The sequence below is a fragment of the Lissotriton helveticus genome, chromosome 6, assembly GCF_964261635.1.
Source record: "Lissotriton helveticus chromosome 6, aLisHel1.1, whole genome shotgun sequence".
In the NCBI taxonomy this organism is placed as follows: domain Eukaryota; kingdom Metazoa; phylum Chordata; class Amphibia; order Caudata; family Salamandridae; genus Lissotriton; species Lissotriton helveticus.
Genome location: NC_136067.1, coordinates 641,018,589 through 641,032,344, shown reverse-complemented (window position 1 = coordinate 641,032,344; position 13,756 = coordinate 641,018,589). Strand labels below are relative to the sequence as shown.

Here is a 13,756-nt window from a genome sequence, read left to right as displayed (position 1 = left end):
CAAGAGCGAGCGTTAGAGCGAGTCTTCCTCACGAGAGTCGAACAAGACCTCTACGCGAGAGTGCTGTATGACGTGAACTTGCGCGAGACTTCCCTTCATCTTTCTGCGCATGCTCCGTTTTTGCCAACCATCGTGGAGTCATCTTGTCGACCACACTGCGCATGCTCTGTTTCTTTTGCCAACCAACGTGGTGTTTCCTATCCACATAGTAATGCATTAACCACGGAATCCTCACCTTTTGTTTGTCACATTCTACAGTGTCACAGTGCTTTCTTAAGGATTCCATTATTCAATTAACATTCTTTTTCAAGAAAATGATTTTCTTAGATAATTAAGTTCTACAGTGTGACATTGCTTCTTCAACAGAGATTCTATTCTACAGCGTCACATTGCCTCTCCAAGAAAGATTCTATTCTGCAACAATTAAGATTCTTTTCTCAAGAGGACCATTATTTTTAATTTTACCTGGACACAACAAAGGATATTTTAAGTTTTCTTTTTAGACATTCATACTTGTATTTCCTCAGGTGAAAATTAACTCTAACTTGTATAATGTCTTCTTTACAGTCGATAAATGCTCCTCCATCTTTTCTTGATACTCCAGGAGATCCTCCAGTAAAGTGGGATATTTGGTTCGACGCCTTCGAAACATATTTAGGTGCCATCGGAGCTTCAAGGTATCGCCCTGAAAGAAAAAAATGTCTCTTACTCCATTCTCTTGGTTTAGAAGGTAGATCTATTTTCAAGCACTTACCTGATCTTCCTGGAGATAACGAAGTTACTGATGAGTATCAAATTACTGTTACCAAACTTAAACTTAGGTTTGATAAACAACCCAATTTGATTGTACTTAGGCACAAATTCTTTATGAGAAAACAATCTGAAAGTGAAGATGTTGATGCTTATGTATCTAGTCTCAGGAAGTTGGCTTCTGTCTGTCTTTTTGAAAACTTTAATTCGTGACCAATTCGTTGGCCATTGTAAAGACAAACAGATTAGGCAGAAGTTACTTTCCATGGACAATCCTACCCTCGATGAAACCATTAAGGTATCTAAAAGTATAGAGACATCTCATATTTCTCTTAAAGAATTAGAAGACAAACCAATCGACAGTATCAATTTTGTTGGTAATGCAAGGAAAACTAAGAATAAATCCACAAAAGGTACGAGAAATGTTTCCCCAAGATTCAAAGATACTATGTCTGTACCTAACAATATTTGTCTACGATGTGGGAGTAAAGGAGCGAAATGCCCAGCAATAAATTCTGTTTGTAACTACTGTAAGAAAGTAGGACATTTTGCCACAGTTTGTCTAAAAAAGAAATTTCAAAAGAAATCTTTAGCTTGTGTAGTTGAATCAGATGATGACTCAGATACTGAAATTATCTCAGTTATCACTGAACATGCAGAAAATAGTGAAACATCAATACCTCTTACAGGTGATCCATCAACTTGTGTTGATCCTATTGTCGAAATACTTGTTGGTAATAAGAAACTTGATCTTCTAGTAGATTCTGGTGCGAGGATCACCATGATTACTGAAGAATTATTTCATGAAACCTGGGGAGAGAGAGATTTATTTCCTCCTGACAGGAAACCTATTTCTTATGAAAAACGTAGAATTGCATTACTTGGATTTTTCGAGGATTACTTAGAATTTAGAGGTAGGAAAATAAGAGGAAAAATGTATGTAGCTGTCAAGGGTTTGAATATCCTAGGGTGGTTTCACCAGGGTCTTTTTGGCATGCAACTTAGACCAGGTGCAAAAGAACAAATATTACTTGTTTCTTGTGAAGAGGAAAGCACTAAGTGGGTCAATGAATTTCCTTCTGTTTTCAGTGATCAACTAGGTAAGATCATTGGTTTCAAACACAAAATTATAGTTAAGGATGGAGCAACTCCTATTAAACACAAACTCAGGAGTGTTCCGTTTAGCATTAAAGAGGACCTTAACAAAGAGATTACCATGCTATGTGAAAAGGGAATTATAGAACCTACTGACTCATCATTATGGTTGTCTCCTCTTGTGGTTGCACGCAAGAGAGATGGAAAACTAAGGGTGTGTGTCGACCTTAGGTCCCTAAATAAAGAGATTTGGGTTGATTCCCACCCTTTGCCTAAGATTACGGACCTATTTACATGTATCAAAGGTGCTAACATTTTTTCGAAATTAGACCTGGCTAGTGCCTATCATCAGATAGAACTTCACCCTGATTCACGATCTTTAACAGCTTTTGTATCTCCTCTTTGTACTTTTCGCTAAAAAGAATGCCTTTTGGATTAGCCTCTGCGGCTTCAATATTTCAAAGAGTGATGCAAAATTTGTTAAGAGATGTTGAAGGAGTTCTTGTTTTCCAAGATGACATTTTAATATATGCCAAAGATGATAATACACATGATGACATTGCTAGGAAAGTTGTTTTGAAAACTGAAAAATGCAAGTTCAGTTGCAGTGAGATAGAATATCTAGGTCATTTACTCTCTTATGAAGGGATCAAACCAAGACAAGGTTTAATCGATGCCATTATGAAGTCACCAGTTCCTAAAGATAGGTCAGGTGTTAAGTCACTACTTGGATTATTGGAATATTATTCAAGATTTGTACCTAACTATGCTTCACTGGTTAGACCTATTAGCAATTTGCTTAAGTTGTCTACTAAATTTTCATGGACAGCAGACTGTGATCGTGCTTTCTTGGAAGTGAAAGATAGTTTTAAAAAAAGCGATGCCCTTACACCTTTTGATCCTGATTTGCCTTGTTTCATTACAGTAGACGCAAGCAAGGTGGGTTTAGGGGCTATTCTTACTCAACGGTCTGGTGAACAAGAACATACAGTTGCTTTTGCCTCCAGAGTTCTTAGGAGTGCTGAGATTCAATACTCTGTTATAGAAAATGAACTGTTGGCTTGTTTATGGGCTATTGATAAGTATCGACCGTATGTTTGGGGTAGACATTTTAATTTGATCACAGACCACAAACCACTTGTATCTATTTTGTCTGCTGGTCCTAGTAAATGCTGTACACCAAGGATCACTAGAATGGTTACCAAGTTACTTCAATATCAATTTGATGTCACACACATTTCTGGTGGTAAAAACACACGTGCTGATTTTTTGTCATGTTATCCACAGAGTGGTGATGTGAGTGAGGGTACAAGCTTTCAAGACTTGAATGATGAAGATGAAGAAGATTGTTTTGTAGCATCGATAGACGTACCCATTTTGGCTGTTGGGTCTGAAGAAGATTGGAGAAAATTTTTGTTAAAAGACAGGATTTTACAAGAGGTGTTCAATTTTGGCAAGAATGGGTGGCCAAAAGAGAAGTGTTTGACTTCTGAATTACAACCATATTGGAAAGTAGAGTCAGAAATTTTGATTGAGGATGGTTTAATACTAAGATGTGAGAAACTTATTCCACCACATTGTCTTAGGGCTATCATCATGAAAGAAGCTCACGAGGGGCATTTAGGGATGTCTCTTACAATACGTCGTATACGACAAGACTTTTGGTGGCCAAGCATGGATAGTGAAATCAAGATGTTTGTTGAAAACTGTCCTGTGTGCTGCTTTTCTGAGAAATCGCTTAAAGTAAGTGTTCCACCTTTGTCTCCTATTGAGTGCCCAAGAAGCCCATGGGTCAAAGTAGGTATCGACATTATGGGTCCTTTTGAGGTTTTACCATTGGGGATGAGGTTCATTATTGTATTAATGGATTATACATCCAAGTGGCCTGAGATAAAAGTAGTAAAGGAAGCCAGTTCAAATAATATTATCAAGTTTCTCAAAGAAGTATTCTTGAGAGAAGGTTTTCCTCAATTTATTATCGCTGATAATGGGACTCAGTTTGTTAGTGTTGAATTTCAAACTTTTCTTAAAACATGCAGAGTCAAACACCTTAGAAGCTCTTTCTATTATCCACAAACGAACGGCCTTGTGGAAAGGATGAACCGTGTTGTGGGTGATTGCGTAAGTTGGGCTGTGAAAGGGAAGCATGATGTTCTTGCATCTATTGAGGGCACGCTTTGGTTTTACAGAACGACACCGCACTCTTCCACGAAGGTTTCGCCTTTTGAAGTATTGAGAGGTAGAAGAGCCAATACCAGTTTTCGACCTGGGTGGATGTGCTAGTGGTCCCATTCTTTAACTGACGTTGAGTCAGTTTTAGATACAGTCAAAAATAATTCTGATATGACACAGATTAAAGAAAAAGCATGGTTTGACAAAAAGAGAAACGTCAAAGTGGTCATGTTATGTGTAGGAGATCTTGTTAGAATTAAGAAATCCACTCACACAAAGAAAGGAAAATGTAAATATAGTGAGCCCATAAAAATTGTACGCATAGGTACCAATGCTGTTCAAGTAGAAGGTGGGTGTTGGTGGAACATTTCTAAAGTTGTAAAAGTGAAAGAAAATGTTGTTGCTGAAAATCATGATGGATTTGACAGCGACATGAATGCATCTCGTAGAAAGAGTACCAGATCTATTAATTTACCTCACAGATATCGTGATTGAGTACTGTTTTATTCTGTACAATATTTATTAATTTTCAGATCCTTGTTCTTCTTTTCCAGCAATGTTCCTTTTATTTTTAGACTATGTATTATTGTTGTTGTTCATTTTAACTGTTTTCTTTCCTTTGAGAAGAAAGGAAGGTATGTTATATTCTAGCCATGTACTGTATCTTTAATGAAATTGTTATGTTCTACTGTCACAATGGCTGTGAGGTCATTGTATCTTGCCCATGCTGGAATGTTAGGTTTGAACAGAGGAAACTGGATCTGGCACAGAGGAGTCTGGCAGATGAAGAGCTGTGTAGTTTCAACTGATTAAATTCAACATTTTCTCATCCACTTGTCTTGTGGATTTACTACATTCGCCTTTGTATATCTTCAATGTGGTTGAAGCCAGAAGCACCTATATATTAAATGTGGCGAGCAAAGTTTTACAATGTTTTTTATTTAGAATTTAATTTGTATCGGATTAAATCAGTTAGGAAAATGCAAAAAGGGTATAGAATTTGGCAGGCAATGATAGATCATTTGGATTCATAATAATGATTGTTCTCTTTTATTCTTTTGGTTATTATGATGATATTGCTGTTTATATAACATGCTTAGATACTGTGTTTTTTTTTCTTTCTTTGTGTATCTAACAATTCGTTTCTTTCTGTGTGGCTTTGAACTGAACTAATAAAAAAAATAAAAATAAAAAAAAACGGATCCTACGTGCATCCCGCGATTTAAAAAAAAAACTATATATACATTTTTGCCCTTGGGACCCCCTGAGCAGACCAAGGGGGTCAGTGTGTGTCTACCCTGCCCCCTTTTTGTGTTTTGCACACATATTTCACAGACTTCTTCAGCCTCACTTCTACCGAGGCATAAAATGGCTGCCAACACTTGACAGCTAATTAGCATTCAGTGCGTGATCGGGTGGGTGCGCTTATGGTGTGCTCATGGTACTCGCCGGGTGCGCGGATCCACTGCGCTCATAAATATATATGTACTTTTAAATGTCATTTTGTCAGAAACTACTGAATAGATTTACATCAAATAAGCAGAAGGCACAAGTCTGAACTGAGGACTACCTCTTTGCCAAATATGGTGTAATTCCGTTCAGCCTTTCGGGCTGTAGCCGTGGCTAATGGTCCTGTGAGAAATTGCATGGGAAAACACATTTTGGGACCCCCTTTTTTCTCAGCCCCCGCTTGACCAATCACCCCCACACTGTCAGTGAAGGAGCAGAACTGAGCTGGCAAAAAGTTTGGAGAATTTCGACAAGATTCATCAATCGGTGCCAAAGTTATTGGCAATAGAATGTTGTGGATTTCCTATGCATAATAGGTCCTAACTATAACTACCTACTGGCGACCGCAGAACTCTTCTTCTTTGAATTTCCCTCGCAGGACGCCAATGAAGAGCACGGACCACAGTTCTTTAGAAATACCTTCAATTTATTTCAATCCTTTGTACAAACAGAAGGGGCAGCCATGACGCGTTTCGTCCCTAGCTTGGGACTTGATCATATAACACCATACCACCTATTACAATCGTTTAAGTAGCATACCACTTTTTAAACTTTTTTTCTTTTTTTCTTTTTTCAATTTTTTTCTCTTTATCAAACAGACAAGTGTGCACATAGGTTTGTGAACATCCTATACCTCTTAAAGTGCTAATAACAGTGCTAAAGTACATCCAGTGATTTGTACTTGCCATTGAAAACGAAATATTTTATAGTTTGTTTCCGTTTTTCTTAATTTGAATAAATTACATCAATTGTATACACAAATTAAATGTCAAAATAGAGGATATGCCGTCAACAACAAATTTCTATTGGTCCAGACCAATGTTTTGATATTAAGGCGTTAATGCATTGGCACATCAAATATTGTTGTGCAATTTATGGCTTTTTCCTGGTAGGTCACAAGTTAATCCACCTATATGAATATAAAGATTAATAAATAACATTTAGAGGAGTAGATAAATAGGTACACAGTGTATGAACATTGATAAATATATGCTAAAATTGTATAATAGTATACATACGCAACAGAATTTGAATACATAACTAAGCAATAAATACTGTATAAAATCCATTAACTACTAAGTACCTTCTACCTACGTTATTTAAAATTCATATTTTATACAATTTTCTAGTGAGACCAAACCAGCCAATGCTCTACTTCCACGACAGCGCTACATATTTCCTACTAGGTTTAATTCATCCACTAATTGTTAAGTCTAATACATAGATAAAGTTGTATAGAACCTCATCGGTATTTCATGGCAATATCTAAAACACCTGGAATACAAAATTAAGTGTAAGTCCCTGTAAATATATACTTTTTTATTTCTTTTTTTTATTTAAACAAACTTCATTCTGGATAAAAGTAAAAAAGTGCAAGTGTATTATATTAAAATCTAAAATGGTCAAAAAGAGATTGAAGGGAATCAGCGGAAGACTACCATGTAAAGAATCAATGAATATCTCCAAAGGATAATACTCAAAATCCAAGTTTAAATACTTGATTAACCAACTTGGTTAGTGCAAAGCATGTTGAAAAACCCCAAAAATGTAATAGTATTCACTGTCTATTTAACTTATTCGATAACCCAGGTCTGATGGTAATTATGAATTAACTGGTGTCTTGGGTTCAAAGCCATCAATGTTTACAGACAGGCATGGAGTTCCTCAGAGCTATTCAGACCATTTGGATGCTTGGTATCGAGACCTAAGATGTAATGCATCTCTACCAATCTAAGGCTCCTCTCTCTGTCTCCAACACGTTTCTTCCGCGGGACATAATCAATAAGGAAATATTTGAGGTCCTTAGGATTGCCTTCATGGTGCTCTTGAAAGTGTCTGGCCACAGGGTATCCTAGATCATGATTCTTGATGGCTCTAATGTGTTGGAGTACCCTCTTGTGTCCTGGTAGGATGGTACTACCTACATATGTTAGTCCACACGGGCACTCCAACACATACAACATATGGTCCGTTTTTACAATTTAAAGATTTCACAATTTCCCTGCTAGGCCCTCCAAATGGCGTGGAAAACTCAGTTGTATTCACACCATGCTGACAGGCTTTGCACACCTTACACTTGTAGAACCCCTTCCTTTGCGCAAGCCAAGAGCTCTTGTACTTTGGTCCACTCGGGTCGTCCTCCACGAGGTCATCCTTCATGGACGTCCCCCTTCTGTAGGTTATCATTGGGTTCTTATGGACAGACATACCAATAATTGGATCTTGTTTAACAAAATGCCAATTCTGTTTGATAATTTTCCTCACCGCTAGGTGTTCTTTATTGTAATCTAAAATGAATCTAAATGTGTTAGAGGATTCCTTTTGGGTACTTGTGTTGTTTTGGACCCCAAAGAGCTTATCCCTCTCCACCAAATTTCATTTATTGAGGGCTTTACTGAGGCATCGGTTGCTATAGCCTCTTTCCTTAAATCTCACAATGCATTCTTCTTGTGCTACTTTCAGTGTTTTGTTGTTGCTACAGATTCTTTTTATACGCAAGAGCTCACCATATGGGATACTTTGCACATGGTGGGTGGGGTGGGCACTACTGGTGTGCAAAATGGCGTTGCCTGCTGTAGGCTTACGGTGTAACTTAGTTTCTAACCTTCCTTGGTCAATACACACTTCCACATCCAAGAATGTGACCATAGAATGCCTTATGGTGGCAGAAAAATTCAAATTGAGGTTGTTCTGGTTCAGAGAGCCAATAAAATCAATCGCATCACTCTCACTGCCATGCCATACCAAGAAAAGGTTGTCTATGTACCTCCACCAATTTTTCACATGTTTGTTCAGTGTGTCCGAGTGTTTTGCCATGAGGACCTGCTCCTCCCACCAGCCCATGTGTAAACACGCGTAGCTGGGGGAGTAGCTGGCCCCCATGGCAACAGCTCTCAGCTGTTGGTACATCACATCCTGAAACAAAAAAGTATTGTTCTTTAGGCATAGCTCAACCATATTCACAAGCATCCTACTATGCTCCTCGTACTGTGGCCCTTTTCTTGCTAGATAATATTTCAAGGCCCGTAATCCATCACTGTGCTTAATAGACGTATATAATGATGTCACATCTAGTGCAATCAGTAAAAAATCATTATTCCATTCGAAAGCCTTCATTTTAGATAAAAAATCACCTGTGTCCTTGATGTATGAGGCCAGGTTAGAAACAAGCTCTTGTAGGAAAAAGTCCACATAGATTTATGTGTTTTCGTAGATGCTGTTTTTGGCCAAAATAATTGGCCTGCCTGGTGGGTTTATCTCATCCTTATGCACCTTGGGTATGAAATATAGAATTGGAATAGTTGGATTGGGATTCCACAGATATTTGAATTCATCATTCGTTAACATACCCTTCTCTCGCCAGGCCATAAGCCTCACTCGAAAAGCTGCATGTGTGGTATTCCAAACCAGTTTGTTTGTTTTTCCATAACAAGATTCATCACTGAGTTGTTTCATTCCTTCCTCTAGGTAGTCCTTCTTCCTCCACAAGACAACATTGCCGCCCTTGTCGGCATTACGCACCACAATTTCTTTGTTGGTTTTGATCTTCGTTATCACTTGATGATATTGTAATGCCTTTATATTTTTCTTATTTTTGTTTTCCATTGTAGCCTTGATAGTCGCTTGTTAAGGGTTTTAAGATCCGCTATGACCTGTTCTTAGAACATTTCAATGTTGTCTTTAAGCATAAGGGGATAGAACTTTGACAGTGGTTTAAACGGAGTCGCACATTGAGTCTTGGGAACAGTAATTGTGGGTTTGGTGCTATCAACAGGCTGATTGGGTTCCTGTAACATGTCGAATAGTGTTTCTGCCAATTCTTGCGAGTTTGGATTTTGGATAGTACCAGTTTGCTGTGTCAGCTGGGTTTGAGTGTTTGACATGGTTGATGTTCCCCCACTTGGTACTTTCTTCGCCTGCGTATGAAACTTACAAAGCTTCAGTTTCCGAACACTTTTGTAGACATCAACTCTTGATTTGGTGTAGTTGAACAAACTTCCGGTAGGATATATATATATATATATATATATATATATATATATATATATATTACCTACTGGCGGTCGCCAGTAGGTATATATAGTTAGGATTTTTTCTCTATGGGTTTTTTGAAAATTCTATGTCTAATAACTTTGGCGTTTGTGGACGGAATTGGCTGAAATTTTCAGGAAAATGGCACATTTTGTTTCTGAGCAGCCCTTGAAAATTTGGGGGGGGGTTCGTCCAGTGGGGGCCGAGAAAAAAGGGGGGTCCCAAAACGTGTTTTTAACATTGAGTTTTCCATAGGGCGGTTGGCCTCACTTTTAGCCCGAACGGCTGAATGGATTTGCACGAAACTTGGCAAAATTGTAGGGACTGGTAGCCCGATGTGCCTTTTGTAGGTCTCAATATATGTGCTCCAGTGGATTTTGAGAAATTAACGTTTAAAAAAAGATATATATCTGTAACAGCGGACCGGTTAGCGCTCTGGTTCGCGGACTTTTCGCGCAACGGAGCTTTGTGAAGCGAAGCTGATTGGTTCTCCGGCGTCTGTCAACATTCCAAACAGTCCGTAGCGGCCGCCATCTTGTCTCTCGGTAGGATCGAGAGACAAGAGGAGGTCAAAACAAAGGGGGAAATAACTATAAGGGGGCATAGTAGATCCTCGCTGACCCCCTAGGTTTGATGTGGAGGTTTTAAAAGGGCCCCGCGGGGCAAAAAAAAATAATAAAAATAATAATTGAACGGCTGAATGGATTTGCACGAAACTTGGCAAAATATTAGGGACTGGTAGCCCGATGTGCCTTTGCTAGGTCTCAATATATGTGCTCCAGTGGATTTTGAGAAATTAACGTTCAAAAAAAGATATATATCTGTAACAGCGCTCCGCTTCGCGTAACGGAGGTTTGCGAAGCTGATTGGTCATTCTGTCACTGGGCTATAGTTGGGCTACATCTGGCTGATATTTGGGCTACATTTGTTTTTTTGTGTGTCTGGCGGCCATCTTTGGGCTACATTGGGCTACATTGGGCTTCATTGGGCTACATTCGGCTAATTAGCAAATAGCTCATCGCAAACTAGGAATGGTAAAGAATCGCTATTTATTCCTTAAAGTTCGCTATTTAGGAAATGCAAATAACTTTGATGATACATATGGCGGTTCATCTCTAACAAGATAAGAAGCATAGGGATAGATTTATGATGACTGGCGCATCACCAGGGATGTGTTAGTCATTCTGTGCCGCTGTTCCGTCACCTATGGTGTGCTGCATTTACAATGCGGCGCATCACGGGGCAAAAACAGCACAGATGCGTGATGTATCTGTGCCGTAAAGGTGGCGCATTGCTGGAGTTGTATCGCAAGTGTGATGAAGGTCCAGCAAGGGTCGGGGGTGCCCCTGTCGCAGGGTTTCTGTTCTCACACAGAACTGTGGACAGAGGATTGGAACCTCGGCGAATTAGGGTGTCCCAAAACTCACGTTAGTAATCAAAAACTATTTAGCAAGCTAGGTACAGTGTCACATTGGATATAACAAACTCTCAATGTTTAGACAATCCAGAATATGAACTTATAGTACCTCAGGATACGTGGAACTCATGAACAGTCGGTCGTTATATATTTCTTAGAAACCAGAACATGGAGTTAAGAAGAACACATGTGTATTTGAAATGTTTATTTACTAATGCCGTCTTCTCAGGCGTAGTACCTTAGATAATAAAAGTACACATATTATCAGTAGCAAAATTACCAGCATAGTTACTAGTACATAAAAAGTGAATGGTGATAGTATGTTAACATGCTGTAAATGAATAAGAGTTAGCAACACTTATAAGCAGCCGCGGGCCGTGGAGGGAGTTACGGTGAGGCAGGGAGGCGGGGAGGGGGAGAAGCAGGGTGGAGAATACAAGTACACATATTATCAGTAGCAAAATTACCAGCATAGTTACTAGTACATAAAAAGCGAATGGTGACAGTATGTTAACATGCTGTAAATGAATAAGAGTTAGCAACACTTATAAGCAGCCGCGGGCCGTGGAGGGAGTTACGGTGGGGCAGGGAGGCGGGGAGGGGGAGGGGCAAGGTAGAGAGGGCTCCACCCTGCTTCTCCCCCTCCCCGCCTCCCTGCCTCACCGTAACTCCCTCCACGGCCCGCGGCTGCTTATATCTCACCCTCCCTAATACACATATTATATTATTTGCTAAGAAGGTCTCTTTGTGTTGGTTTAGGGCGTGCCCATACTTTAGTGTCTTAGATTTGAAGGAATCACATCAGCATACACCAGCTCTCTCTTCATGTGAACCGCATCAACTGTTGTGTATGTGTGTTCGGCAAAGCAATATAAAACCCGCCTCATGCCCAGAATTGGCAGAAGTTGCACTTATGTTATGAGTATGAAGTCGTGGAGATCAGACCTCATAACAATTCTGTATCGTGTTGTTCTTGAAACTTTAGCACTCGCTGTACAGATATAGTTTAACAAGTAAAGCAGATAGTAGACCAATAACATATTATTCTCATGTAAACCACGATGAACTACTAGGTGGAAAGCTAAAGCAACAACTAAATGTCGTGTGCAGAAGTTGCAAAAAAGGAAAAATGGCGTTTAAACCGGTAATGAGCCCATGCTAACTTAACACGGTGTAAAGATATCCAGGACCTAGATGACACCTCCTCATGATCCGGAAACGAACTGAATAAGATAATAGAAGTGCCATCTCATGAGAGCAGATTGCAAGTTTATATGTGGACGGTCCGCAAGGTAAAGCATTAAAAACTAGGAAAATTCAATGCTAAAGAAAAATAAAACAGCCAAGTACTTTATCGAGTCTTAAGCCAATAGGCAAGGTAAATAATAAAAACTTGACAATTAAGTCAATGAATTGTCAATGAAATGCTAGTACTCAGCATATGAAACATGAAAAAGGTCTATGACATAACTGTGTATGCAAAATAAGCTGCAACAGCCTCCAACAGGAAGTCACCGTCTTTATCCGAAAACAGTTCAGCCATCCAATTTAAAAGCGGAAAAGAACATACGTGCTCTCCCAGCACCGGATCCTCTATCACCATCAGAGGACAGCTCGGTGGGTTTTCAAGAAAGCTGTGTTCCAAGAAAGACTGTGCTGCCGCCAGTAAATTCCAGGGACCAAGTAGTCCATGCATCAATGCCACAGCCATAATCCTTTCGCCAGGACAAATCAACTCGTGAGTAATGATAGGAGTCATCAGCTGATTAAAGTCAACGTCAGGAGAAACCGGTCCGCAGAGACACAAATCAATGGCCCAATCGAAATCACAGGTCAGGCAGTGAAATACAGGCTGGACACAGGTGAAGTAGGAGAACCGAAAAGATAATCCATATGCCGTGCTTAATATTGCCAACGGCATTGTGCCATAATATTCTAGCATGCGATTGCGGAACAGTGTCAGCAGCTGCAGGGTCGGAGGTTGCATAGGAGGGACATCCATATTTAAAAATGTAAAAAAGCACAAGAGCGTCCGCTGGTAATGCAAGTAAAAATGCAATCCACGAACCAGAGTGGAGAAAATGGAATGAAAGGGAGCAGGGATGACTCCAAAGATTTTCTCAAATGAAGTCACGAGACCACTGGTAACAACTTTAAAAAAGTGTGCCAGGGATTTTGTGGAGGATGCGTTAAAGATAGTCGGAAACATGTTGCTGAAATTGAAAGGCAAACCTGTGTACGGGTGTTCGCTATGTGAAGTACGAAAGTTTCACGGGCCGAACTCAAGGCCACCTCTCTCTGAGACAAAAGAGCTCTTATTCTTGTCATGCCGTTGAAACGTGTCCCAAGGTTGGTATTTGTGGCCAGATTGAAAACTCCCTATGTTCATGTGTGGGAGGAAATAGAACATTTCTGCAGCAAATAACCCGTTCACTTACTGTTACGATAAAAGGAATACTTTTAATTAACTCAGAACAATCTTCATTATTGAGCATCAAATAACTACCATTTTCCAACAACTTGAACGTGGGGATGATAGCAGGAACTGGCGTGCCTTGCAACACGCAAGCCATATTTGGTCGGTGTTTGTTGCATGAATCGTGTAACTGTATGTGCCTACACATTAGTGAATGATCTGGCGTCTCAGTGCATTCCTCTCCATTCAGATAAACTTCTTGATCATCTTTGAAACATCTGTATGTGTATGGAAGCGACCAGACCTCATGAACAAAAGCACTACCTAAAGGTTCATAAAGACCTATTGGTATATATTTCATACAA

The 13,756-nt window shown here is 39.5% G+C and overlaps 1 long non-coding RNA gene across 1 annotated transcript in view; it reads right to left on the bottom strand.

Annotated features, from left to right (window-relative positions):
• Positions 1-471: 471 nt before the first annotated feature.
• The window catches only part of LOC144762815 (uncharacterized), a 425,372-nt gene continuing 412,087 nt past the window's right edge, over positions 472-13,756 (bottom strand). Inside the window, exon 7 of the long non-coding RNA XR_013596139.1 lies at positions 472-685. This is a non-coding gene — a long non-coding RNA (uncharacterized LOC144762815). The remainder of the gene's footprint in view (positions 686-13,756) is intronic.